Genomic DNA, 26,452 nt, shown 5'->3' on the forward strand with positions numbered 1-26,452 from the left:
TAGGTTTTCTACACCATATTAGCCACAGGGAAACAGTCAAGTTGAGGCATCAAATAAAATAATCCTAAAGATCTTGAAGAAAACAATCAATGAAGCTGGTAAAGACTGACATATTTAGCTAAATCCTGCTCTATAGGCATACCAAACCAATATTTGCACACCAACGAGGGCAACTCCATATTGTCTAGTCTATGGATTAGAAGTCATATTACTAGTAGAAGTAGAGATACCTTCTCAACAAGTATCCTTGAAAGGTCTTATCCCAGAGGAAGAACAATGAGTCTCTAGACTTCAAGAACTTGAGCTGATTTAGGAATGTCGCCAAAATGCTTCAGAGCATTTAAAATCATACCAATAGGGGATGGCGAAAAGTTACGACCATAGAGTTAAGCCACACATTTTTCAGATTGGAGATCTAGTCCTAAGAGAAAATCCACGCAATCAACAAGATCGAGAAAAGAAAGGTAAATTTGAGCCAAACTAGTTGGGTCCCTTTCTCGTGGTAGCAGCATATGGTTCAAGAGTGTACCGATTATCTACACCAGAAGGTGATAGGTTCAATGAGCCTATCAATACTATGCATTTGAAGAAATTCTATGCTTAAAAGTATCAACAGAAAATACCAAAAAACAATGAAAAACCAGTAAAAGCCTAAAAATTAGAAAAGCAACAAAAATCCCTAAAAAGCATAAAAAGAAAAATACAAAAATAGTGTAAAACAACAAAAACAGTACCAAAAAAAAAATCAAATATGGAAAAAATGCAATAAATTTAGATGGTGAAAACCCAGTAAACAGGTGCTAAATCAAAATTGGGTTCTTTCATCTTTGAGATTGCTTTGCGCATCTATCCATCTTATTGCATCTATCCATCCTATCTCATCTATCCATCCTAGCTTATCCATTTCATCTATTGCATCCATTGCTTTGAACCATTAGCAGGAAATATGCAGCTTGTCAATAGTTATCAATCTTTGACATACTTAGCATAGTCACTGTCTTGGATTTTATCAGAATCAATCATATCTGCATTGTATCCCACCATGGGTTGGATCATCCATCATAAAGTTTTTTTCCACTAGGGGCAAAATCCTAAAATTATTTTGCTAAGGGCATCTTTAAAAGCTTCAAAAAATCTAAAAACATTCAAAAACTTAGAAAAACCAAAAACGCCTAGGGTTTTGAGACAGATGACAAACAACAAGGCAACAAAGATCAAGACATTTGTAACAAATGAATTGTGAAACTCATAATACAAAGATTCAACCAACAAGTAATGAAGGATTATCAATGATTATTCTTCAAGATGATTGTATCAATTAATGACTATGAGAGCATATATGTACGACATACATGATTCAATGTTTATATCTTGATTTTTACTAATCATGTACCCTATGCAACTCAATGATGTTCATGACTAGAGGAGCTATGATGGCGCATGATTATTTTCTTTGTTTGTTGTTTGCGGTTTATCTCTTAGTAAGGCATGTACTTTTCTAAGGATATGATTGGAAAAAGATCATGGAGGATGTTTTGAGTCATGCATGAAAAGGGATAATCTTGGTTTGTTATGCAAGAAATACTCAGGTCAACTTGATTCATCATATCAAGTTGCTTGTATTAACTTGCTATATCAAAATCTATGTAAGAAGTACTCAGGTTAGCTTGAATCATTATGTCAAGTTGCTTGTATTTTCTTACAACATTTTAAAAGCTCAATGATGAAATCAAGCGCTATGAGAAATGGCGGTATCATTTTGATTAGTTCATTATCATTTGCATTATAAGTATTCATTTTCAGTTACGTTATAAGCATTTCATCACCTTTCATTGGAGATCAATGGTCGAAATAAAGATTGAGTATATTTGGACAAACAAAAATAATTTGCACTGATCATATTAAGTTGCATTAGGTTGCATTCAAATATTTAGGTTCATTTCATCTCTCAATCATTAGGTTTGCATATCATTATATCATTTATCATTTATCATTAATTAGTTGCATTCATTGCATTAGTTTGAATAGAGTGCCATTTCAATTGATCATATCATTATTAGTTGCATTAGATTAATTTATCATTATCATTTTCGTATCTAGTTATCATTAGTTTCATTATTAATCATTTATCCATTAGGTTCATTTAATTGCATTTGTGCATTTAGATTCATTAACCATATTATTACATCATCATTGTTCATATCTCATCCTTTAATTATTATAAGCATTTACATCTACCATCCATACTCATCATATTGTATTTAAATCATTAAAATAAAAATCAAATACATTTCATTAGTATCATTTCATCATCATATGCATGTACACCATAAAATAAAAATAAACATCCATTTGCATATGTCAGTATAAGCATTTTCCATATAGATCATTACATTTAATCATTTAACTTAAGCATCATAGAATCGTTTTCATATGCATATAGATCATCACAAAATAGAATGGAAAGAAAAGAAAAGATCATCATAGTACCATCTATGTAATCAATGGATATAAATCATATAGGTCATCATCATCATCACAGTAGAATGCACAATCAATCATGAATCAAAGCATCATATAGAGTCCATGTCTTCATATCATCATAAACAATAAAAAGTCCAAGTATACAATGATATCAAAGAAATAAATCAATAACATAAAATGTCTCATGATATAAAATCAAGTCTCAAGGATGCCCTGTGCCACTCCCGCCTAACTTTGTCCCTCTCTGTGGATATGGACCAGAAGATCCTCTAGATGGCCCTGCTCCTCGATCCCTCTGAGGAGGCCCCATAACCCCACCACTGCTGGTATCCATCTTGATTGTAGTCGCATAGCTACCCGCTCTTTGGCTCTCTGAGACCAGATCCTCATATAATTGTTGCTAATGCGTTGTCTCCTTCGCAGCCCAGACTAATGCCCTAACAATGTCGACTGAGAGTGTACCAGAATCAACCCCTTGTATATGATCGAGTGTATCTTGTACATCTCGATATCTCCTCAGAGCTCTATCTTTCTCAATAAGGAGAACCTATACGTGTGCTTTGAGTTGATCAATCTATTCTCTAAGGTCATCCATGGTCTCCTATTGTGGCACATCCTGCTGAGGTATATCTTGCATACACTCCTCATCAGCCCTCTCTCTTGCCTCTCCACCTGCTAGAGTTTGAATCCGAGTGGATCTCATAATTCACCAATGAATAAGTGGTACATGATCCTCTCAGTCCTCCTCACCCTCATCCCAGCCTCACTGTGCTGCTAGCACCCCTGGATCTAGACGGATCTGCCCAAAACCAATCCCCCTCCCCTGACCTCTGTCTAATCCACCACCTCTGCCCAATATAGGAGAAGGTAATCCCCTTGTTGCATCCCTCCCAATCTGACCTGCATCTCTCCCTACCATAGGAAGTGGTCTCCCTACCCTTCCTACCCTGCCAACCTGTCCAAAAGGTCCTCCTCAGACTCTAGCCCTGCCTCCTCTCCGTCCTCTCCCACCTCCTCGGTCATCTCCACCCTCATCCCCCTCATCTCCTTTAGCTTCTCGTGTTGCTCTAAGCTCTCACTTCCATCTCCGTCATCTAACAACAGGATTATCTGAATCTGAAAAAAAAATCATAAGAAAACTATGTAGTAATGAAGATTTTTTAATATTATATAGGAAAATAATAATAAGTATTATGAATGCATTATCCTACAATAGTAACCCTAATTGTAACATAACCTTAGCCCTAAACCTGATCTTACCATAACTGAAATCTGAACTTGAACTCTCCAACCACATAAGTAAACCCTACCTACAACTTGAACCCTAATCTAACTATAAATGAAACCTAATCCTAATTGAACCTTAACCCTATTTGAATCCTAATACTAAGTCTCACCCTAATCCAATTGTGATACTAACCCTATTTCTAATTGAGCCCTAGCCCTAACCCTCACACAAATTCTGATTGAATGCCAACCATTATCCTACAATACTAACCCTGATTGTAGCCTAACCTTAACCCTAAACATAATTTTACCATAATCAAAACCTAACCATAACCTAACCCTAAACTTAACGATAACCTTATAATTATAAACTGCCTAACCCAAATTGAACCCTAATCCTAATTAAATTATAGCCCAAACCCCAACCCTAATTAAACACTAATCCTAATTTAACCCTAAACCTATGCAATTGAATCATAACCCTAATTCTAACTCCAATTGAAATCTAATACTAACCCTAACTATAAGTAAAATTTATCGTATTCAAACCTTAAACTTGACAATATGCTTAATCTAGACCTAATTGAACCCTAACCCTAACCTAGCCCTAAACTTAATTATAACCTTATAATTAATCCCTAACTAAAATTTGAACTCTTATCAAACCATAATTGAACCCTAGCCCTAAACTTAACACTAACCCTAACCCTAATTGAACCTTAACCCTAACCCTAATTGAACTCCAATCCTAATTGAACTCTAATCCTCATCTAACCCTAACCCTAATCTACCCCAAACCTTGATCCTAATTAAAATATAATCCTCATCTAACACTAACCCTAATGTAAAAGTTTAATAATCAAATCCTAATTGTAATTGAACCCTAGCTCTAATTAACTATAACCTTAACCTTTAACCCTAATCTCTCTAATTGAATGCCAACCCTAACCTAACCCTAAAATTAACTCTACCCATAGAATTAAATGTTGTCTACAAAATTGAATCTGAACTCTAATTAAAACCCTAATTCTAATTGAGTTCTAGCCTAAAACCTAACCCAAATTGAACTTGAATCCAAATTTAACCCTAACCCTACTATAATTGAATTGTAACGCTTATTCTAACCCTTATTAAACTCTAATACTAACCCTAACTATAGTTAAAACCTCACTATAATCAAATTTGTAACCTTGACAATATCCCTAATCTAAATCTAATTGAACCTTGACTCTAATTGAATCTTTCTGCTAACATAACCATAACCCCAATTAAATCTTAACCCTAACCTTAGAATCAAGCTTTATTATATAATCCTAACCCTCAGAACTTTCTTTATCCTTAAACCCTAGCTCTATTTGAATCTTAACACTAACTCTAACTCTAAATAAACCGTAAATGTATTGTAATAATAATTGTATTCTTCATTGAACCATAGCCCTAACCCTAACACATTCTAATTGAGCTCCGTCCCTTATCCCAAGCATTATCATATGATACTAACCCTAATTGTAGCGTAACCTTGATCGTAAACCTAATCTTACCATAATTGAAACCTAACCCTAAACTTAACTCTAACCATAGAATCAAAGCCTAACTACAACTTGAACCCTAATCTAACCATAATTGAACGCTAGCCCTAAACTTAACCATAACCTTAATTTAACTCTAACTGTAATTGAACTCTAATCATAATCTAATCTTAACCCTAATCTAGCTCAAACCTTAATCATAATTAAACTCTAATACTAGTTTAACCCTAACCCTAATATAATTGAATCAATATCCTAATTCTAACCCTAATAGAACTCTGGTCCTAACTATAATTGAACCCTTATGATAACCTAACCCTAAAATTAATCCTAGCCATAATTAAACACTATCTTGAATCTAAACCATAATCCTATAGTAACCTTAACCCTAAACCAAACCTAACCTTGACCCTATCCCTAATCTAAACCTAATTGAACCCCAATCACAATTGAATCTTTATGCTAATGTAACGATAACCCTAATTAAACTTTAATTCTAACCTTGAAACCAAATTGAAACCAAGTTTTACTATAAAACCCCAACACTAACACCATGCTCTTATTTTAAACCTTAACACTTTTTGAATCCTAACACTAACTCTAACTCTAATTAAACCCTAATTTAATTGTTAGACTAACCCTAATCCTAATTAAAACCTAATTGTAACTTTAACACTAATTGTAATCGAATCTCAACCCTTACCCCAAGCATTATCCTAGAATAATAACTGTAATTGTAGCTTAACCTTAACCCTAAACCTAATCTTTCCATAATTGAAACCTAACCATAATATATCCCCATGCTTGACTCTAACCCTAGAATTAAACCCTACCTCCAACTTGAACCCCAATCAAGTCATAATCAAACCTCAACCGTAATTAAAACTTACCTCCATCTTAAAACCCTAATCTAACTGTAGACGTACAAACCCTCTTACATGGTTAAAGAATTTGTTTTAACTCAACCTTCACCCAACCCAAGGGTCTCATCAGGCCTTTAATGCTTTGACCATGATTATCTCTTAATCATTTGCACAAAGGTTTATCCTTAGATTAACTCTTAATCCATTAGGTAAGCCTAACTTAAGCTTGACCCTTACCCTCTAGATAACCATGAGGTCTCCTCAAGTATTTAATGCCTCCAACCCCTTCTCTCAACCCAACCCTATGTTGACACTTGTCACCATTTCATTGGTGCAAATTGCAAACATGGATCCCCAACTTTCAAACTCAACCCTTGATTAAATCTTTTAATCCTGACCATCCATTGCCCTATTTTTGCTATAAATAGAGCTCTCATTCCTCCATTTTAAAACATCCTTCAAATTTGTAGTATCATACTTATGCTCAAATACATTCAAGCTTTTATATCATTTTTTATGCTCATCATTTACCCTCTTTTAAATCAGGAATTACTCTAAATATGCATGTTTAGAATACTTTCTTTATCATTTAGCTCAATCATAAACTAAATATATCATGTTAGGATAGTATTCATACTAACCTTGTCATCTTATCATCTAGTTTATGGCATTTCTAGAATCATACATAGCTTAGCATACCTTTCATTCTAAAAACTATCAAAGCATCCCTCGTTCTTGCATTTACCATCCCTAAACCATTTTGCTTAGTAATCTGAGAGCAAAAACATTGGTTTGAGGGACATTGTGAGATAGAGAACCATGGGACCCACCTTGGGAAGCTGAGTAACACGTCGTTACTCCATAGCTTGCACCAAGAAGTCCCGTGTGTGTGTGTGGACAAGTCATTTAACAATATTTTCACATATTGAGTTTTATCGACCCACTTTTCCCACATACACTAACCATAATCAAACCCTAACCACAATTGAACCTTTTTTTAACCCCAACCCTAACCTAACGTTAAGCTTAACTCGAATTGTGCTTGAACCATAATGCTAATTAAACTATAACACAAACCTTATTCGAGCCCTAACTATATTCATAAATTAAATAGTTATGGTTGAGGTAGAGTTAGGATTATAATGCTATTATTAATACTATACTATTCTTTAATATAAAATAATATCATTACCTTAATTTGACACAGTTAATACGATTATAATATTATTAAATAAAATAATACTATATATATATATATATATATATAATAATAATAATACAATACTATATTATAATATTATTATATTATTATGATATATTATTATTATTATTATATATTAATATAATTCTATTTAATAATACAATATTATATAAATATATATTGACTTCTTTGATGTCTTCCGTGTCGTGTCACTATTGTTAGTAGCTTATATATATATATATATATATATATATATAATTTTATAATATATATAAAATACGATGAGAGATATCCTTCTCGAGGTGCCTTTTTTTAATATTTCTCATCCTAAACTCTAATAGGCATTTTGAGAAGGATATCTCTCAATGTATTTTATATATATTATAAAATTAAATATATATAAGCTAGTTAATAAAGTAAGTATTTACCTTGTCTAATTAGCTTCTTTGTATGCAAACATTAAAGATTGACGTATTTTTCAACGATTTCATGCAAATCCTTTAAGTATGTCTCATTTCTTCAACACCTTATGCAAAGAGAAACATAATTTATATTGGTTATAGGTTATGTCATTTGTTTGAACAACTCTCTAGTTGTAAAAAAAACTATTTTTTCTTTCTAGGACCGAATAAATTTCAACTTTTCCTATAAAGTATTGATGTGTAAGTATGCCAAAATTTGAGTTGTGTAAGGGTTAGCTTGTTCATTGAGCAATTGTGTGTACTAAATAGCAATATAGGTTTGAAAACCAGTTTGGTGCATCACCCCAATAGAAGGAGGCTTATTTTATGTCTCATTCCTTTTCCCTTTTCCCAACAAATCAAGTAGAATAAGTGAAGCTCCAATGGAACCAACCCCTTCTAGAGGTTGACCTATAACTATCAAAGCCAACACTTTGAGAGGTCTTCTCATATTTCAATAGGTAGTTGAGTTGATAACTCAACAAAGGTGCATACTTCATTGACAACACTTTGATGGTGTTGTTAAAGGCAATCTAAGAAAAGAAAGAGCGGGGGTTTTAGAGATGTAGAGGGACAACCCGTGAGCTTATTTGCTCACAATTATGGATTTGAAACTAACAATTTGCAGAAGCCAAGGCCATGTTGTAAGGAGTAACGATAGCAAGAGAAAAAGGATGGAGACTCAAAGCTAGTGATAGGGGCAATGTAGGACGAAAATATTAAGAATTGAAGATTAAAATCAATCATTGAGGCAATAAAAATCTTGATTAATGAGTTCAAAGATGTTAGGCTCTCTCACATAGGTAGTAAAGGGAACTAGGTTGCTAATTGGGCAACAAAGGAGATGGTGCACCTTCACTAGGTCATGGGGGTTTACACTAGAGGTTGTCGTGAAGACTTCCCATACAAAGCTATTAGGTTGATGTAGATCAACAAAATGGATCATCCTCTTGCCAAGTGGTCATGACTTGCGATCTTGGGATGTTCGTTTGGATGGATGGGTGGTGCATGTCCATATTTGTGTAGGAGGCTTTCCTATTGCTTGTCCTTGTTGGGGTCATAGTCCTTCAGGAAAATGCTTTTCTCTTATATGTTGTGGCAAATGTGGAATGTTATGTTGTTTGTTAGATGTTTGAATTAGTTAACATATATTTTGGTCTATATACAATAGTCAATGATGGGTCTTATAAAGAGTAGTATACAATTTTGACGTTATACTCACAAAAACTCTTTGGACTTAAGATGTATAATCTGACTTTGTTTTTACGATGCATAAACCAAAACCATATTTTATCCATAATAAATCAACATTAACTTATATATAAATGTATTATTTTCAAATAAAAAATCTCAATTTTCTATAAAAATGGCTCATCGTGTAAGTTACCTTACCTCCTAGATTAAAAACCTGAATAATTCTTCTCTTCAGATAGCTGTTAGGTAACCAGATCAGGTAAAATAGGTTTTACCAATCAAATGTGTAATTTTATCGAGATCAAATGCTTTCAGCCATCCGCGTGTCAAATGGATCCAATATACAGTAGCGAACAGTATAAAAAATTCAAGGTAATTGTTGTAAACCGCTTGTGGGTAATATTTCCGTGTGTTGCAACATTCAGCACCTGTAAGTAACCACAAGAAGATCTAAACCTTTTGTCAAGCCAACGCAATTGCGCCGCCCACGTGCCAATCAACTAAAGGTTGCATAAATTAATTTGCAACCTGGACGAATAAATGCCTTCTCGAAACAAAGAATGATTCAAGGATGTACGGCCGGAGATTCAAACTTATATTCTTCTCTCACTCGTTTCAACTTTCTTCACGCATCACTTATTACTGTGTGTGTACTTTCTGTGAAGCCATGGTATTTTCTGTTGAATTCTGTTAATTTTGATGGTCGGGAGGCGAGGAGCCTGCAGGTTAAGGTATGCAAGACAAACCTCGTTAATGTATACATTCATTGCGTATTTGTTGCCTTGGCTTTTCAAATGTCAGGAAATTCTGAACGAAGGGACGGATTGTTGCAATTTGAAACAGTTCTTAGGGTTTTATATGTACAAGTTCGCAAATCTTTTATTTAAAGGCTAATCAGGTTGATGAAATAATTTTGCGCATTGCCGTGTCAACTTGCAATTCTCTATTCCTCGACTCTTGCTTTAGAATGTCAGTCCTTGTAAATAAAGTAAATGGCAGCAGCGTTGTTATGATAGGAATTCTATGGCATTAATTTAGCCCCGGATATTTTACCGAAAATTCTGCTACGTCTAAGTGTCGCGGTGTACGTGTATTGCTTTGAATTCAAATTTTGCGATTGCAGTTTCTGGAAGCCCTAACCTTTGGAGGTGACGTTAAAGTTGCAACGATTCAGGGGGACAGTGACAATCTCTTGTAGTTATATGTTAGCAATTGAAACCGGACATCTTGACTGCTGTGGATACGATGTGGGGATTTTTGAGTCGTAGAATCAATTTCAAGATACACATATATTAGTCATATGGAACGACTTGAGGCGAAACATCACAAAATTAGAATAGATAGCACGACATCACGTTTTTTTTTGTTGCTAGAGAGAGCTAGAAAAAATGGACGAATAAGAGATATACCATCTGGATGCCGGCGTGGAAATTCATTGCTTTTATATGGATTTAATCTTACAAGAGACCTACAGGACCACAGTAGCCAAGAGTTTTGTGGTCAGGTTTCCTCATGTTCTGTTGACGTCAGGAGAGTGAGTGTATTATAGCTTTTAGCGGAATCTAAGAAAATAGCCAAACTACTCAATAGATGCCTCAAAATTCTGTGACATATGGGGATTATAAGCATGCTTAATTGAGTGACTCGGTTTATGCATTCCATGCTCAGGGTACATGCTGTTATTAGTTTGCACGCTTTAGCCTCTTGAATAAGGGCAGAGCTACGACGCATTAAATAGCTTGTAAATCAGCTAAGTGGTTTCAAATGGAGAGGATGACAAAAATCTATTATCCATTGGCATTCCTTTCCACTTTGAGAGACACTCGAAAAGGCTGGTTTAAGGAATTTCCCTAATCATTTCACAAATAAGATTTTACAATAGAATTTAATAAATAATTTTAGTTGTGAATGGATGACAACAATTGTTTATGTGGAAGTGTATAATCTCAAATTGAGAGCCCTTTACTAAAGTACTAGAAGAAGATAAATGTGGAATCGCATCATAGATGAAGCAATGGGCAAAGGTCACGGATAGGAGAGCAATGCAATGCCCCCTTCCTAAGCACTTCAGTTTGGTGGACTATTAGCCTATTTAGTTGGTTTCCGTGGGCAAATGAGTTGGGTTAGGGAATTCACGATGACAATTTGATTTAGTAGTGACGGGTGTTTCTTTGAGCTCAAGTAGTTGAGATGTGCATAACGGCCCTTTCTATAGTAGATTTGGATGGTTTTCCCATACTATTTTCAGTAAGTTAGTTTCAGGCATTGATTAAGCCAATTGTTAGTATTGCTATTTTTAGAGTGGTTGGTGGATAGTCAATGATAATATCTCAATATTTGATATAGTTTGGTGTTTTTAAATTAAATAATGATTAAGTTATTAAATTATTAAGTTAAATTAAAGATTTAACTTTATCCTTATTTCAATATATTAAATAAAGAACTTTATGGGCGCTCAAATATTAAAGTGAAGTGTTAAAAGTTAATAAAGGTGTCCTTTTTGGGGATGGACACCTTTTTTGGGGAGACAAGGTTTTTTAATTAAAAATTAAAAGGCTTCTTGGTTGGTTTTGGGAGAAGATATAAAAGCAAGTTTGTAAGCTCATTTCTTCATGCTTGATTTGATATTTTGGAAATATTCTTTGCTGGTTGAACTTGTTCATCCTATGGCTTTGTGAAGAAGAAAATCCTTGCAAGGAGTATCTTCCACGTTGGTGAGAGACCCAATCTGGAGGATTACTTGGTGATTTCATCCAGGATTCACAGTTTTTGATTAAGGCAAAAACAAGTTTTGAAGGGACCCAAAACCCTTTACAATCAGATTTTGAATGGATCTGGAACCCTCAACCAGAATGTTGTCATAACAAAAGGAACATGAAAGCATTAGACAGCCATGGGTTATTTTGGCTCCCATAGCCATATACATGGGTTTTAAAAATAGGCTCCCACAACTTAAAACAAAAGCTGCAAGAAAAACAACCAACAACCAGCCTAAAACTAGCCCCCAACCAAGAACCATCAAGATTTACATTTAGAGCTACTCTTGTGGGAGCGGATAGTCACGTCAAAAGAGGGCTTAGAGAACTTAGCTTTCTTACCCTTAACAGAAATCCAACCCTCTTCCACTTGCGTTGCCTTACCATGCCAAGCCAGCGAAAGACCACCATTATCTTGAGAATGAATGCCTATAGAAAGAGTCTCCACCGTCTCGGAGATATCATTAGTTTTCCTCCCTACAGGCATGACATTGTCAGAAAAGCCACCGGATTTGATAGCCGAAACATTGTCACTAGAAATTACAGCCTGAGGCTCATTCCCTCTCTCTTTAGGGGTTTCAACATAATAATCTTGCATAGCTTCAGCAACCCCACCATTTGTGACATCTGGAGAGGATGCCCCGAAACCCTGTGAATCCATTGCAACCACTTGAGAAAAACTCCTATGTTGTTTAGATTTCTTCTCAACCGTATAATGCTGTTCAGAAGAACCTTTCCACCATGTAGCCGTCATTGTCTTTTTCTCAAATCCACATTGTGCAGCCGCATGACTTGTTTTAAAACATCTTCTACACCGGAAGGGTATCCCTTCATAGTCCAAAGATTGAACCCAACAACCCTTAGAAGATTTGAGTAATATCTCAGCAGGAAACCCTTTTGAAACATCCATTTCAACCAGAATGCGGGCAAAGGTGGAGTGAAAAATATCAGATGATTCATCATCCACCATCAAAAAATCTCCAAGGGCTTCACCCACTTCCTCTAAAAGAGGATCAACCCATAAATGAAGGGGGAGATTAGGAAGCCGAACCCAAATCGGGAGAGTTTAGTGCAGATTGAAGAAAGCATTGTTTGAGCATATTCAAGTGAGTCTACAATAGATTTGAGGAGATATTGTATTTCATTTGTTGGTTGTACTTCATCCCAAGTTGGCCGTACTTGCTTGGGAGCGGTGTGAGGGTTTTGAGAGTGGGTCGATTGGCATTTTGGAGGGGTTTGCTGTTGTTTGAAGACATCTAGGGCTTGGTGTATGTTACAGTAGTAGTAGAGTAGTGTTGAAGGGCTCATCATGATAGAGTAGTGATATGTCAGGGTTTGATCAACCACCTTTCACACATCACTACAACACTTGTAGGAATAGGTCTAATACAAGTTTCGCTGTAGAAGAATAGAAGGACAAAGAACAAGTAACATGGTTGATAGAGATTTTAGAGATCTAGGAGGAGTGTTTCTTGAACTTGATGGATGCTCTTGTTAGAGGGCTACAAGCAACAGAGTAGAGAGCATAGGCTACAAAGTTGAGAACACGAGAAGCAAATTAGTGCCTTGGATTGTTGAGAAAATTAATGGCTCGATAATTTGGGAGTGAATGTGGGTGCAAATAATGCAAATAATGTAGGCAATAATGGTCATGGAGAAAACTCAGCTCATGGAGGGAATGCAAAATAGTGAACAAGAATAATAACTTCTAAACCTCTTATGCCTACCTTTCCATTTAGGGCTTAACCAAAGGTTGATGATGAGCCTCAAGTAATAGATTTGCAGGATTAGCCCATGCAAGATTGGGCAAATGGAGGACCAGAGTTTCAGACTGCTATATCATTAAGGGACTATATTGATGTTAGAATGAAGCATAGACCCCCTGCTGGAGGTAGAGCATAACACTATGATTTGTAGAAAAAGTTTGGGAAGCTAACTTTTCCCTACTTTGATGGTTAGGGAAGGCTTCAGCTAGAGCGTGGGTATAAAAAGTGGACACATTTTCAGCTTAATCCCATGCCAGAGGAAGAAGCAATCAAATATGGAACTATACATCTAGATGGCATTGTGGTATATGGAACAATACATCTAGATGGCATTGTGGTATATGGAACAATACATCTAGATGGCATTGCACATGAGTGGTAGCATCATTGAATGATCACCACGGGTCACAATTAGATCACCTCTTTTGTAGAGTTCATAGAGAGACTAATAGAGAGGTTTGACAAGAAAGATTTAGAGTTGCATTTCAATGAGTTAGCTCAACTCAAACAATGGGGCTCCGTAGATGCATATTTGGCTGATTTCTAGAGACTTGTAGTATTAGTCACTGATATTTTAAAGAGGAGGCTCATGGTACTTTTCATGGATGGCATGTTAGACCCCTTGAGAGATTGGATTCAGGCACTCAATCCACTTTCCTTGCAAGAAACTGTCAAGAAAGATAGAGATATGGAGGCTTCTGCTTCTAGAAGCTAATTTCAGTTTAAGGGATTCCCTCATAAGAAGGATAGGGACAAGAAACCATTTCATAGGGAATCAAATCAGTCATGGAATGAATCCAATAGGTGGGATAGTGAGCAATTAAATGACCTTCAAAGGAAGAAATTGTGTTTTCATTGTAGAGAGCTTTTGGGACTCATCTCACAAATGCAGTGTGAAGGCAAAAGCGAAACAATTGGAGTACTTTTTTGCTGAAGAATCTGCATTAGAAAAATCAGATCAACAATCTGATTTGGTGAGGAGTGATGGCGAAAGCTCATCAGGAGAGGAGCAAAAGAGCATTTGTACCATTGCTTAAAACTCTAGCACAAAATGTAGTTACATTTAAGGTGAGAAGCATGTTACATGGGGAACGAATCATAGCTCATATTGATACAGGTACCATTCATAACTTCATTGATGAGGGCTCTGTGGCAAGGAGAGGCTTACAGACAGAGGAACATGATGGATTCAAGGTCATGGTGGTTGATGGGTACAAACTATCTTGTACTTGTAAGATCTCTAATATAAGCATACAGTTGGGAGATTATTAGTTGAAGGATGATTTCTATGTAGTCAATATTGGGGACACTGATGTAGTCTTAGGGATGCATTGGATGCTATCTCTTGTAGAGTTCTCTTTCAACTTGCAGAAAATGGAAATGAAGTTTGAGTCCAACGGGAAGAAGATAGTGCTCAAATGACTATTAGATGGAGGTCCTAGAGTTGTATCCCTCAAAAGGATGGAGCGGTTGATTGGACACAATCAGGTGGAGTGGGCAGTAGAGTGTCTTATCTGATTGTGTCTTATCATGCCTACAGTTACAAATCAGCAAAAGAACAACTACCATGCAGATATTTAGAAGTTGCTAACAAAGCATAACAAGGTGTTTGGGAGTACTCTTGATGGAGTGCCACTAGAGGGGATAAAGCATTTCATAGAGCTGGAAATGGGTGCTAAAACAGTGATTACCACGCCATATGGACATCCTAAGAGACATAAGGATGAGATAGAGAAAGCTATTAAAGAGTTATTGGTTATGGGACACATTAGACCCAACAAGAGTCCATTTGCATTAGTAGTAGTTTTGGTAAAGAAAAATGATGGGACAATGCGAATGTGCATTGATTACAAGGAATTCAATAAGAAGACAATAAAAAATAGGTATCCTATTCCCAAGATTGATGATTTGCATGGTGCTTGCTACTTTTCGAAGATAGATTTGAGGTCAGGCTACCATCAGATTTGGATGAGGAAAGAGTAGATAGAGAAGACATCATTCAGATGCCACTTTGGACACTTTGACTTTTTGGTGATGCCATTTGGTTTGACTGATGCACCAACTACTTTCCAAAGTTGCATGTATTAGGTTTTTAGAAAACACAAGTAAATTTGTGTTGATATTTTTTGATGATATCTTGATTTTCAGTAAGACATTGTAGGAGCATATGAGGCATCTTGAGCAGGTCTTGAGCATATTGGAGAGTGAATCCTTGTATGGTAAGGAGTTCAAATGTGATTTTGGTATGACAAAGCTTCTCTACCTTGGTCACATCATCAGTGCAGAGGGAGTGAGAGTTGATCCCGATAAGATCAAGGCAATAATTGATTGGCCTACAACCACAAATTTCACTAAAGGTATTCTTTGATTTGTGTGGTTCCTACAAGAGGTTTGTTAAGGGCTTTTCCTAGATTGCAGCTCCAATTATGGACTTAATGAAGAAGGGAGCTTTTCAGTGGTTCAATTCAACATAGAAGTGTTTTGAGCACTTCAAACAAGTGTTGTCTACATGCTTAGTGTTGACAATACTAGATTTCTTCAAACTATTTGAGTTGGAGTGTGATGCTTCAGGAGAGGGGATTGGAGCTGTTTTGATGCAAGAGAAGCACCCCATAGCATTTGAGAGCAGTAAATTAAGAGGTGTGGAGAAGAGTTACTCTATTTATGATAGGGAAATGTTGGCCATCATGCATTCCTTGGCCAAATTCAGATTATCATCAAAACAGACCACAATGGATTCAAGTGTTTCATGAACTAGAATGATCTTAATGACAAGCAATAGAAGTTGGTTACTAGACTACAAATGTATAATTTTGACATTGTTCATGTCAAAGGAAAAAAGAATGTAATTGCTAATGCGCTTTCTAGGAGGCCTAATTTTTGTTCACTAGTTGAGATCACTGTTGATTGGAGAGAGTTGATTTCAGTAGAGTGTGCTAAGGATTTTGGGGCAGCAAGAATCATAGACGGCATGATCCATGATGATAGGTACATAGTGCTTAATGAGTTGATCATTTATAAGGAGAGAATTTATTTGGTGCCTTCTTCACAACTTAAGGTGAAGATATTGAGGACTTTTCATGATGCACCTATGGTTGGTCACCCGGGGCTTTTCAAGACTTACAGGCAGATTTGGGAGAGATTCACATGGAAAGGACTAAAAAATGAACTCATTCAGCATGTTAGGGACTGCCCTATTTGCTAGTAGAATAAGAATGAGCACACTTATCCACTAGTTTGCTTCAAGCCTTACCCATTCCTAATAAAAAATGCGAATGTATCTCTATGGATTTCATCATTGGGCTACCAAAGGTACAGGGAAAGGATTGTATATGTGTTGTTGTAGACAAGTTGACCAAATTTGCACCTTTTTTTGCCATTTCTGCAACATATACAACAATACAAGAAGCTGATTTATTGTTTATGGAGATCTTTAGATTGCATGGGATGCCCAGGAGCATAGTGAGTGATAGGGGCAGCAAGTTCCTAAGTCTCTTTTGGTAGGAACTTTTAGATTGAGTAGGATTGGATTGAACTCACTCCTAGCACTAGTACCACCGGTAAACAGATGGGCAAGTAGAGATAGTAAACAAATGGGTGTAAGGGTATCTCAGGAACTACATCTTAGGACAACAGAGAGCTTGGGTAAAGTGGCTACACCTTGGAGAGTATTGCTACAATTCTACCTATCACATGTCTATCAGGATGTCACCGTTCATGGCATTGTATTGTATGAGACACCCAACTTCATTGATTTTCTCGTTGGGGATAGTCAAGTGCCTAAGGCAAGAGATTTGTTGCGAAAGCCAAGATATCATGAAATATTTGAGAGAGAACTTGTAGTAGGTACAAAATCAACAAAAGCTTTATGCCGATCAGCGTCAAATAGAGCGCAATTTTGAGGTGGGTGACTTGGTATATTTAAGGCTCAGCTGTATAGATAGTCTACTATCAAGAAGAGTGGAGCAAAGAAGCTTAAGCCCAAGTTCTATGTTTCTTTCAAAGTTTCCAGGTTGGTTGGAGAGATTACCTATGAGCTTGAGTTACTGGCTAGTAGTAAAGTGCATAACATGTTCCATGTTTCCAAACTCAAAAAAGCACCTAGGCATAATGTGGTTCTCTCATCGGAGTTGCCACCATTAGATGAGGAGGGAAAGCTAATTCTGATTCCAGAGGCCATTATAGACTATAGGGAACACACTATTTAGAAGAGTGTCATTAAAGAATACTTGGTCAAATGGAAGGACTTGCCGATAGAGGGTGCAACATGGGAGAATGGGCAGATTTTGTAGCACTTAGAGTTGGAATTGCTTGGGGACAAGCAAATTTGAGAAGGGGGATTATAATGACCCCTTCCTAAGCACTTTAGTTTGGTGGACTATTAGCCTATTTAGCGGGTTCCTATAGGCTAATAAGTTGGGTAAGGGAACTCATGATGACAATTTGATTCAACAGTGATAGGTGTTTCTTTGAGCTCAGGCGGTTGAGATGTGCATAATGGCCTTTTTTGGTGTGGATTTGGATGGTTTTCCCATGCTATTCTTAGCAAGTTAGTTTCAAGCATCGACTAAGCTAGTTGTTAGCATTTCTATTTTTAGAATGGTTAATGGATGCAGTTAATGATGATATCTCGATATTTGATATAGTCTAGTGTTTTTAGATTAAATAACGATAAGTTATCAAATTATAAAGTTAAATTAAAGATTTAACTTTATCCTTATTTTAATGTATTTAATAAAGGACTATATGGGCACCCAAATATTAAAGTCAAGTGTTAAAAGTTAATAATGGGGGCCTTATTGGGGATGGATGCCACTTTTGGGAGTGGTGCAGGGGCACTTGGCCATGGAGATGTATCATGAAGAAAAACCACATTTTTCTTTATTTTTAATGTTGCATTAATGATTGTGAGGTCACAAAAGACCATTTGTATCAAAACAATTCATGTTGTAAGGCTTGATGAGCCATTTTGTGCCAAGAGACCTAATAGGTCTTGAGAGGGTCAACTGTGGTCAAAGTGTGAAGAACATTCAAAATAAAAGGTTTAAAATTTTGTAATTGGGCAAATTTAATCCATTATAACATGTTAGGGGTGTCCATGAAGGCTAGGGTCAAGTGTAGTGGTAATTTGTCAAAAATTGTAAAAATTGCAAAGTTGCAACATTGCCAAAAGTGCAAAAAAAGATATAAAATGTCATCGATCGGTCATGAGTTGGTTGGAGAAGTTAGAAAGAGTTGAAATTAGTTTTTTATGGTTTATAAAACCATGTTTGGTCGAGATCAAGGGGGTTGAGTAGTTTGGAGGGGATTTGACAAAGGTTATCCATGAAACCCTCAAACTGTCACAAGGTTTTAAGGAATCTGTGACTATCGCAGAGCCATGGAGGCTCACATTTGATGTAATTTTGATATGCAGATGTTTTTGAATGATAGAGTAATGAAATAGCTTTCAGATGAATCCTTTCTTATGCATTTTTGTGGAGTATTTGGCAAGATATGATTGTTTTTCCAAAAACTGTCAAAACCCTGCCAAGGGTTACCTGTTTTGGTAAAACCCTCATAACTTTTGTTTTAACTGTTGGATCTGGCTATAAATTTGAGAAAAGTTTTGTAACTAGGCAATCTAAAGTCTGACTGGAGCGATTGGATTCATGATCAATATTTCAAAAGTTATTAATGACTGTTTGTTACAGTTCATGGTGAAAATCAGACTGGTAAAGGCAGGAACAGTCTTGTTGCAGTGTTTGGTATGGCCACGTGAGGAATCATAATGAATAAAGGCTGTATGCGTTGGAAAGGTCTCTTAATCCTATTTCTAGTGCTTTTTGTCTAACTTAAACTTGGTTAAGAATTAAAGAAGTTGTGATTGTTTTTGTAAAAACTATTTTTTAATGATGAATTCCTCAACTAGGGTATTCCATGGCAATAAAGAATTTGTTCTCTCATGCTGTGGTGAATGTTATTATCTGAAATCTTGAAGGAAGGTCTGCAGGGATGGAATCTAACCTTTGAAAGTGGTTTGGGGTTGATTGGTGGCGTATGGTGGAAGTACTTGGTAGATAGTCCTTTAAATTCTGTGCTTATGTTCGAAGGAGTTGTTGTTTCTTGAAGTTTGTGCGCAGTTATGCTTTAAGTCTGATTTATTTCAACAAAGAGTTCTTTGTTATGTGGAAGGTACTCAAGGTTGTAGGAAGGATATGTTGGGTGATTCTAAGGTGTGTAGAAGTTCTTATTGTTGGTGATTGTGAATGAGAAGATCCCTATTCCTTGAAGCATAAGGTTATTGTATCAAGATACCTTTGCAGTCCTTGTGTAAAGATTATGTTGTGATTGCCTTGTAGAATGGATGAATTCCATTTGTATTGTCACTTAATGATCAGATTGTGAGTTTTGGAGTTGAGAAGAGTGGTTAATCTTGTTATATGCCTCTTGAGTCAAGTTGAAGTTCTTGAATTTGGTTTCGGGTCAGCATACCCTTGAGTGTTTTGTTGTTTGTGTTGGATGCTTTGCGTTAGGGAGACAAGGTTTTTAATTAAAAATCAAAAGATTCCTTGGCTGGGAGTTGGTTTTGGGAGAAGATATAAAAGTAAGTTTGTGAGCTCATTTCTTAACGCTTGATTTGATATTTTGAAAATTTTCTTTGCAAGTTGATTAGGACAAAAACCCTTGCAAGGTGCATCTTTCATGTTAGCGAGAGACCCGATTTGGAGGATTACTTGGTGATTTCATCCAAGAATCACAGTTGGACAGATTGATATTCTTAGTTTAATTCATGGAGAGCTCATTGCAGATTGAAGAAAGGATTTTTGAGCAGGTTCAAGTGAGTCTACAGCAGATTTGAGGAGAGATTGTATTTCATTTGCTGGCCGTACATCATCCTAAGTTGTCTGTAAATGCCTGGGAGTAGAGTGATGGTTTTGAGAGGGGGTTGATTGGTGTTTTGGAGGGTTTTGTTGCTGTTTGAGGACGTCTAGGGCTTGTGCACACAGAGACATCCATTTCATGGCCTTTGGAGGTGATTCTTGAGGGTGGCGTCCATGTTCTTTGATGCCAGTTGCAGATTTCAGTCCAAAATCAGACTTATGTATTTCCATATTTGATAGATATGCTTGTAATATGTTTTAAAAGCATTTTTGTTATCTGGGTGTTGTTCATATTGATGATATATTGTAACCCAACTCTGAAAATAAATCTAAGTTATATCATTTTGTGGGTTTTTTTGTATATTGTTATTTTCTGAGTTATTTTATTGCTGCAAGTTATTTCATTATCTAACAAATCTTCTACATATCTATCTTCTTCCATAAACATATCAAAATAGAAAAAAAAACACAAAAAAAGGGTGTATGTTACAAGCAAGGACAGGACATAGCACAAGAGACATCTATGGCAAAGTGATGCAGTCCTGTATCAAGAACTCAATGAATTTCTGTTGATCCAGGCAGCTCACATGACTACAACCGAAAATAAGTATGAAAGAACAACGAAAGTAACTATCCGTAAATTAAATAGATTGTCAGGCTTTCACCTCATGCAGATACATAAATATGAGTTAAACAACTCATCATGACTCTTCTGCAGACATATTACCATAACAAAAATAACCCATCTGACATTATCACAATTTCTTTCACTCAATGACTGGAATCTTTCAAAAAAATCTGAAACTAGAATTATTACCGATTGTTGCACAATAACTATCATGGCCTGCTAGAACTCCCCTAAGTTAAAGCTATCAGAACTCCTGACAATACCAATGAAATCTCTTATGAATTACCTCCTTTACACACTCCAAAACTTTCTTCTCTTGCTCACTTATGGTAACTTGACTTGCCATGACTCCATAACAAAAACCATTGAATTTCTCCAACAATAGGGCCCTTTCAAAAGTTTTCAATTCTTTTCCCACTACCTTCTGCTTTTTTAAATACCCGAGTCCCTTTTCAAAAACAGTAGACTCCCATTTTTAGAGGTCATCCTTATGTTCAGCCTTTGGTACATAAAAAAGAAAACGTAGAAAGTAGTTACTTCTCATCTTAATGTCTCCACCAGCTGCCAGCCAGCCTTTAAGGAGAATGTGTTAAAAATGCTCCCATGATCTGATTTGTAATGCCTCAGCATGTCCAAAATTAAGAAATTGCTAGAATTAAAATATTCTACCAGTTAGGAGAGAGGGAATTCCTGTCAGTATTACTTGTTCATATTAACATCAGCTGCAGGCTGGATACGCTCCTGCATCACAAAGGTCTCAGATAATACTAGGAAAAACTAAGAAGATGGCCTGAAAAAGGAAGAAAGAAAGCAGGTAGTTATGATGGTAACTATATGTTGGAAGTTTATGACAATCATGAGTTCTTAGACCATGATTAGAAGCGTTGCCACATTTATAATATTTTAATCATGATATCTCAGTGTGTATAGCAATTTGAACAAGAGAAAACTATAGAAAAAAGTGATGTATGTAGCCAAGAATGGAAGGAATTAGGGATAGAGAAATGACATATTTAGCAGAAGTCAAAATTCATTAATGGTTAGAGAATTTATTCTAGATGTCTTATTTGAAATGATACAAATTTGGTAAGTCGTATGGATTTTTAATAAGCACTTGTTGATGTGTGTTTTATGCACATAACATTTCAGAAGAAAATACCAAGGTAATTTACCCTCTCTTGAACAAAATCACCTCAGATGCTAAGAATGAGATCAACTAAAATGATTCCAAGGTTTCTAGATGTCAGGTCTTGACGAGTGGGTAACTCAATGGTCGATGTGAATTGCTGTGTTCACTTGGGGACTTATGCAAATGTTTGGATTATCATGAAGATGCGGAGTAGGTGTGCTGACAACTTAAGATTTATCAATATGGCTTTGGATTTTACTTCTTACTAAAAAATGGGCAAAAGGAATAGGGTTCAGGAAATCTATTCTAAGCCTAGGAATGTAGGAAATGATGAACAAATCTAGTGGAATCAAACTAGGCGAGGTCTCACAAACAGGAATTGACACAAGCTTAGTGCAATCGTCTGAGGTATACTTAAGGATTTTTAGGCTATTACCATCAAACGTTGACACCATCCAAGTTGATGCTTGTCAAGGGACGCGTAATAGTTGAAGTTAAGCTTACTCAAATTTTTAGTTGACCACACAAGGCGCACTTACCAGCGGCAAGAGGCTAGTGGTATGGATTAAGGATTCCAAACAAATAAATTCAGCAAATCTTTCACTCAATCTAACATACATGAAAATAAATTCTAAACTAAAATTCTAATCTAACTTGGAGGAATTGAGAACCATGAATGCAAATACAACACTTGAAGAGCAAAATCACCAACAATTGAACAATGATTATGATTCAAATAGCTGTAGCATATACCAACAATTCTACAAAAACTCTCCTTTACAAATGAGAGACAAGGAGGCATATATAGAGTCTCTTACAAAATGGATGGCCTAGATTGATCCAAGATCAATAGTCGAGATCATGCCAACAAAACCCTAGAATTGTCCTAATTAGGGTTTACATAAAAAATGGCGCCACCTACATATGGCCCAATAAAAAGATACCTAGTTATCAAATAGAGAATCTTCTAGAAGATTCCTCCCTGCATCTCTCTCTCTCCCCTAGCATACTCCAAGAATCTAGCCAATACTGAATCTAACTCCTCCATGGAAATGCTAGGCAAGGTATCCTGTTGTAAATCAATCACGTCCAGTGAATCTAAGCAAGCATCCAAAGTGTTCTCCCAATCCGGCATGAGCTTCTGCAAACTATGAACATGAATCAACAAAGGGACCAAGTCGTCTATCTGACTTTTCTTCAAAGAGTCCAACTGGCAAAAATACATAAATTTCATCTTGTCTCTTAATTCGGCTAAGTGTAAACCACTAGCATCACTAACATCAACACCCAATAATTCCTCAATCGAGGCAAGGATCTTCATCCATCTCCATACAACTCGACTGGGCGTTCTCATAAGTTGATCTCTTCACGGCTAATGAACAATACCAGCCATGGAAATCGTATCTGTCTCCATTGTGCACAATGTTCTCATTGACCAAAGTGGAATTAGGAATTTTCTTCAAAGCCTGGAGGCGTGGAATAGTCTTCTCCTCAATAGGCCGGAATTCTTCCCAAACTCCCTCCAAATACTGGATTCTAAATACGAGCCTTGTTGTCCTATCATATGCATGGACAAATTGAGTAAGGAAATCATCTGCCTGCTTTCTTGTATTCTCAATCCACTTTTTCACCTCCGAGAGTGTATCTCTCACTGCCTCATAGGGTGAATGTATTCCATGGTCAACTGCAATAGGGGAAATAAGGGTGGGATTTTCACGCCTTATGCCTGCAATATATTCTCTAAGTCTGATATTCTCTTCTCTGTACCTTTCTTTCTCCGCAATCTCTCTGTCTAACCTTGCATCTATTGCCTTGAGGTTTTCACCAACCTTCTGAAATTCTTGCTTTCTGGATGTACGACCAAGGGCAACTGAAGTGATCAAGAAATCCATAGGAGTAGCAATGTCCGCTGTCACGCCTGCAATAGGAACAACAATCTGCGCAATCCGCATTCCTGTCTCATCTCTAGCTATGTGCGACAAAATCTCCGCTCTCTTGGGTTCTTTCTCCTCAGCACTCCTAGCTAGGTAGTCATCAATGTCGTCAATAGGCTGTACCTCTATCATTTTCTTACTTTTCTCCATACTTCTCATCAGCCATTCAGGAATAGCGGCCATCTCCATACCATCATCAAGACACATTTCTCGATCAAGTCCTCTCAATGCCGAGATAACATCGTCATCATCATCAGGATTATTCCTGGTCCAATTGTATACCTCATTTGCCAAACTAACTTCTAAAAGGACAGTAGGGGATCTCGACTGATCATCATTCTCATTTGGAGGTGCAAATGTTGCTGTGGCATGTAACTCTTGAGTATTCCCTGGAAGTATCACTGTGTTGGAACATTTGCTGAGTCTCCTTGTTCTGCTCTGTTACTTCGATCACTTTAATTGATGAGACACTGAGAGGTGGTGAAGGAATGATAGGTGGAGGAATGATAGTCTTCTGTTTCTTCTTCACCTCCTCAATCTTCTTCCCTCTGGCCTTGACTTCTCTTGGCGTGTTCTTCCTTCTCTTGGGAGCTTGACTCTCTTCGTTCGCATAAATCCTGACATCATTGGTAGTCTCTGATCATCCTCGGAAGTAGACTCTTCCGGCTTCATCCTTTCATAAGTGAAGGGAACACCCATATCAACTAACTTATTCATCTGTATATCTACCCATGCATGGGAGAAAATCAAGACCTCTCATCAATACATTCAGGTCAATCTCTTCTGACTCTGACCAATTTGGCAATAAGATTGCCTTCTTCATTTCACTCTCATACTGTGGATGCGCATGATCTTTGTTATCTAACACTTGATCAGGAATGAGAAAAAGTCCACACTTCCTCATGAAATCCACTGACAATCTGGACCACATTCTTCTCTTCACTGCTTGCTCATCCATCAGGTTGGCCCAATAATCTTCTATGTCAACTTTGTGGATGAACTTCTCTCCTTTGATCCTTCCAACTTTCTTATCTGGACCAAATCTTTCTCTTTTCTTATATGTAGCAAATTGATAGAATGCAAGCTCCTCACTCGCAGTGCTGGCGGCTATGGCTGACTGGCAAACCTCTGACATCTTCCCAATTGAAATAGGGAATGTCATGCCTATCCTATGCTTCTCTCTTCGAATGGCATCAAACTCTAGAAGTTGTCTCACCAATTCCAACAAGATCATTCTGTCGGATGGATACCTAGGAAACCTGTAGGGTTCGAATTGAAACCCATGAATCCTAAGGTACGTGAAAGTGGGAAACTGAATATACCACGATCCATATTTTTCTATTAACTCTGTTGCCTCCTTGGACAATCTTCTGTGGATTCCGCCTTGCAGCATCCGTGTGATGTACATAGTGAATGCATCATTCACTCTCTTATTGTCTTCAATTCTGTACATGCTCAGATGGGGGTAGCATTCATGACTCCTGAATTGTCCTTGCCCATTCTCGACTTCACCTTTGCATATCAATCCTCTTTATGAAACAAATTGTGCAAGCAGGTATACCAGGTAAGAAGTCATGGCGAATGACTTGGACCGCTCTACATTCCTCAGTTGAAAGTCTAGATTGTCACTTATAATCTTAGACCAATTTACTAATGTTCCTCTAAGACAATCCTGGATGAAATAGAACATCCATCCATCGAATATTGCTACCTGCGGCATCCCCATCACTCTGTTGAGTAGGAATATTAAGTCGCTATACTCCTCTTTGAAGTCTATGCACATGAGTGTCTTGGGAGCCTTAGAATGATGAGACCTAGGCTCAATCATCCACTCTTTGTTTATCATATTCTTGCAGGCACCCATCTTCTTTGTGTATCTTTCTGTATAATCATCCTTGGTCGTATCCTTCATATCTGTTCCGCGTGGAATTCCGAACACCTCAGCAATAGCATCCTCAACAAGGTAGGCAATAACAACGCCCTTAGGAGTCTTGATCATTCACGTGAGCGGATCATAACATCGTGCACATGTAATGTCCCCTTCTCATTGATGACCTTCCAGTGGTCCATTAGCCTATTCCTAAGACCCGTAGGCTAGGTGGAATGAAGAATGAGGGTCCAACATTGATGAAGCGAGGACTTACTATTTTTAGTAAGTCAGGGAATGGCTATTCTGGTGATACTGTCCTACTGAGCTCTCCATGCTCTGTCACTGGGCGCGAAGATCATGCTTTTTGGAGCATTAGTTCTTGACTTACTATTTTTAGTAAGTGGCAGTATGGCATAATTCTATTTCTGGCAGTGGATAGGTTCCTGATCTTGCAGCAGTTCAGTGGTCCTCCTGGCTTAGTTTCATCTTGGTTTTGACAGTAATCAGTACAGGAGTCATATGTAACGCAATTAAATATTATTTCCTT

General features: G+C 36.9%; 1 protein-coding gene across 5 annotated transcripts in view; it reads left to right on the forward strand.

Moving 5' to 3' along the window:
- Positions 1 to 9,242: 9,242 nt before the first annotated feature.
- LOC131029661 (plant cysteine oxidase 4) overlaps positions 9,243 to 26,452 on the forward strand; it is a 125,167-nt gene continuing 107,957 nt past the window's right edge. For 2 of the 5 annotated variants that reach the window (XM_057960247.2, XM_057960248.2), the window contains exon 1: positions 9,243 to 9,690. The gene's annotated coding sequence lies outside the window, so the exon portion shown is untranslated. The remainder of the gene's footprint in view (positions 9,691 to 26,452) is intronic. The other 3 variants (XM_059209471.1, XM_057960246.2, XM_057960249.2) reach the window with 2 other exon arrangements.

Source organism: Cryptomeria japonica, chromosome 7 (genome assembly GCF_030272615.1).
Source record: "Cryptomeria japonica chromosome 7, Sugi_1.0, whole genome shotgun sequence".
NCBI classification, from domain to species: Eukaryota; Viridiplantae; Streptophyta; class Pinopsida; order Cupressales; family Cupressaceae; genus Cryptomeria; species Cryptomeria japonica.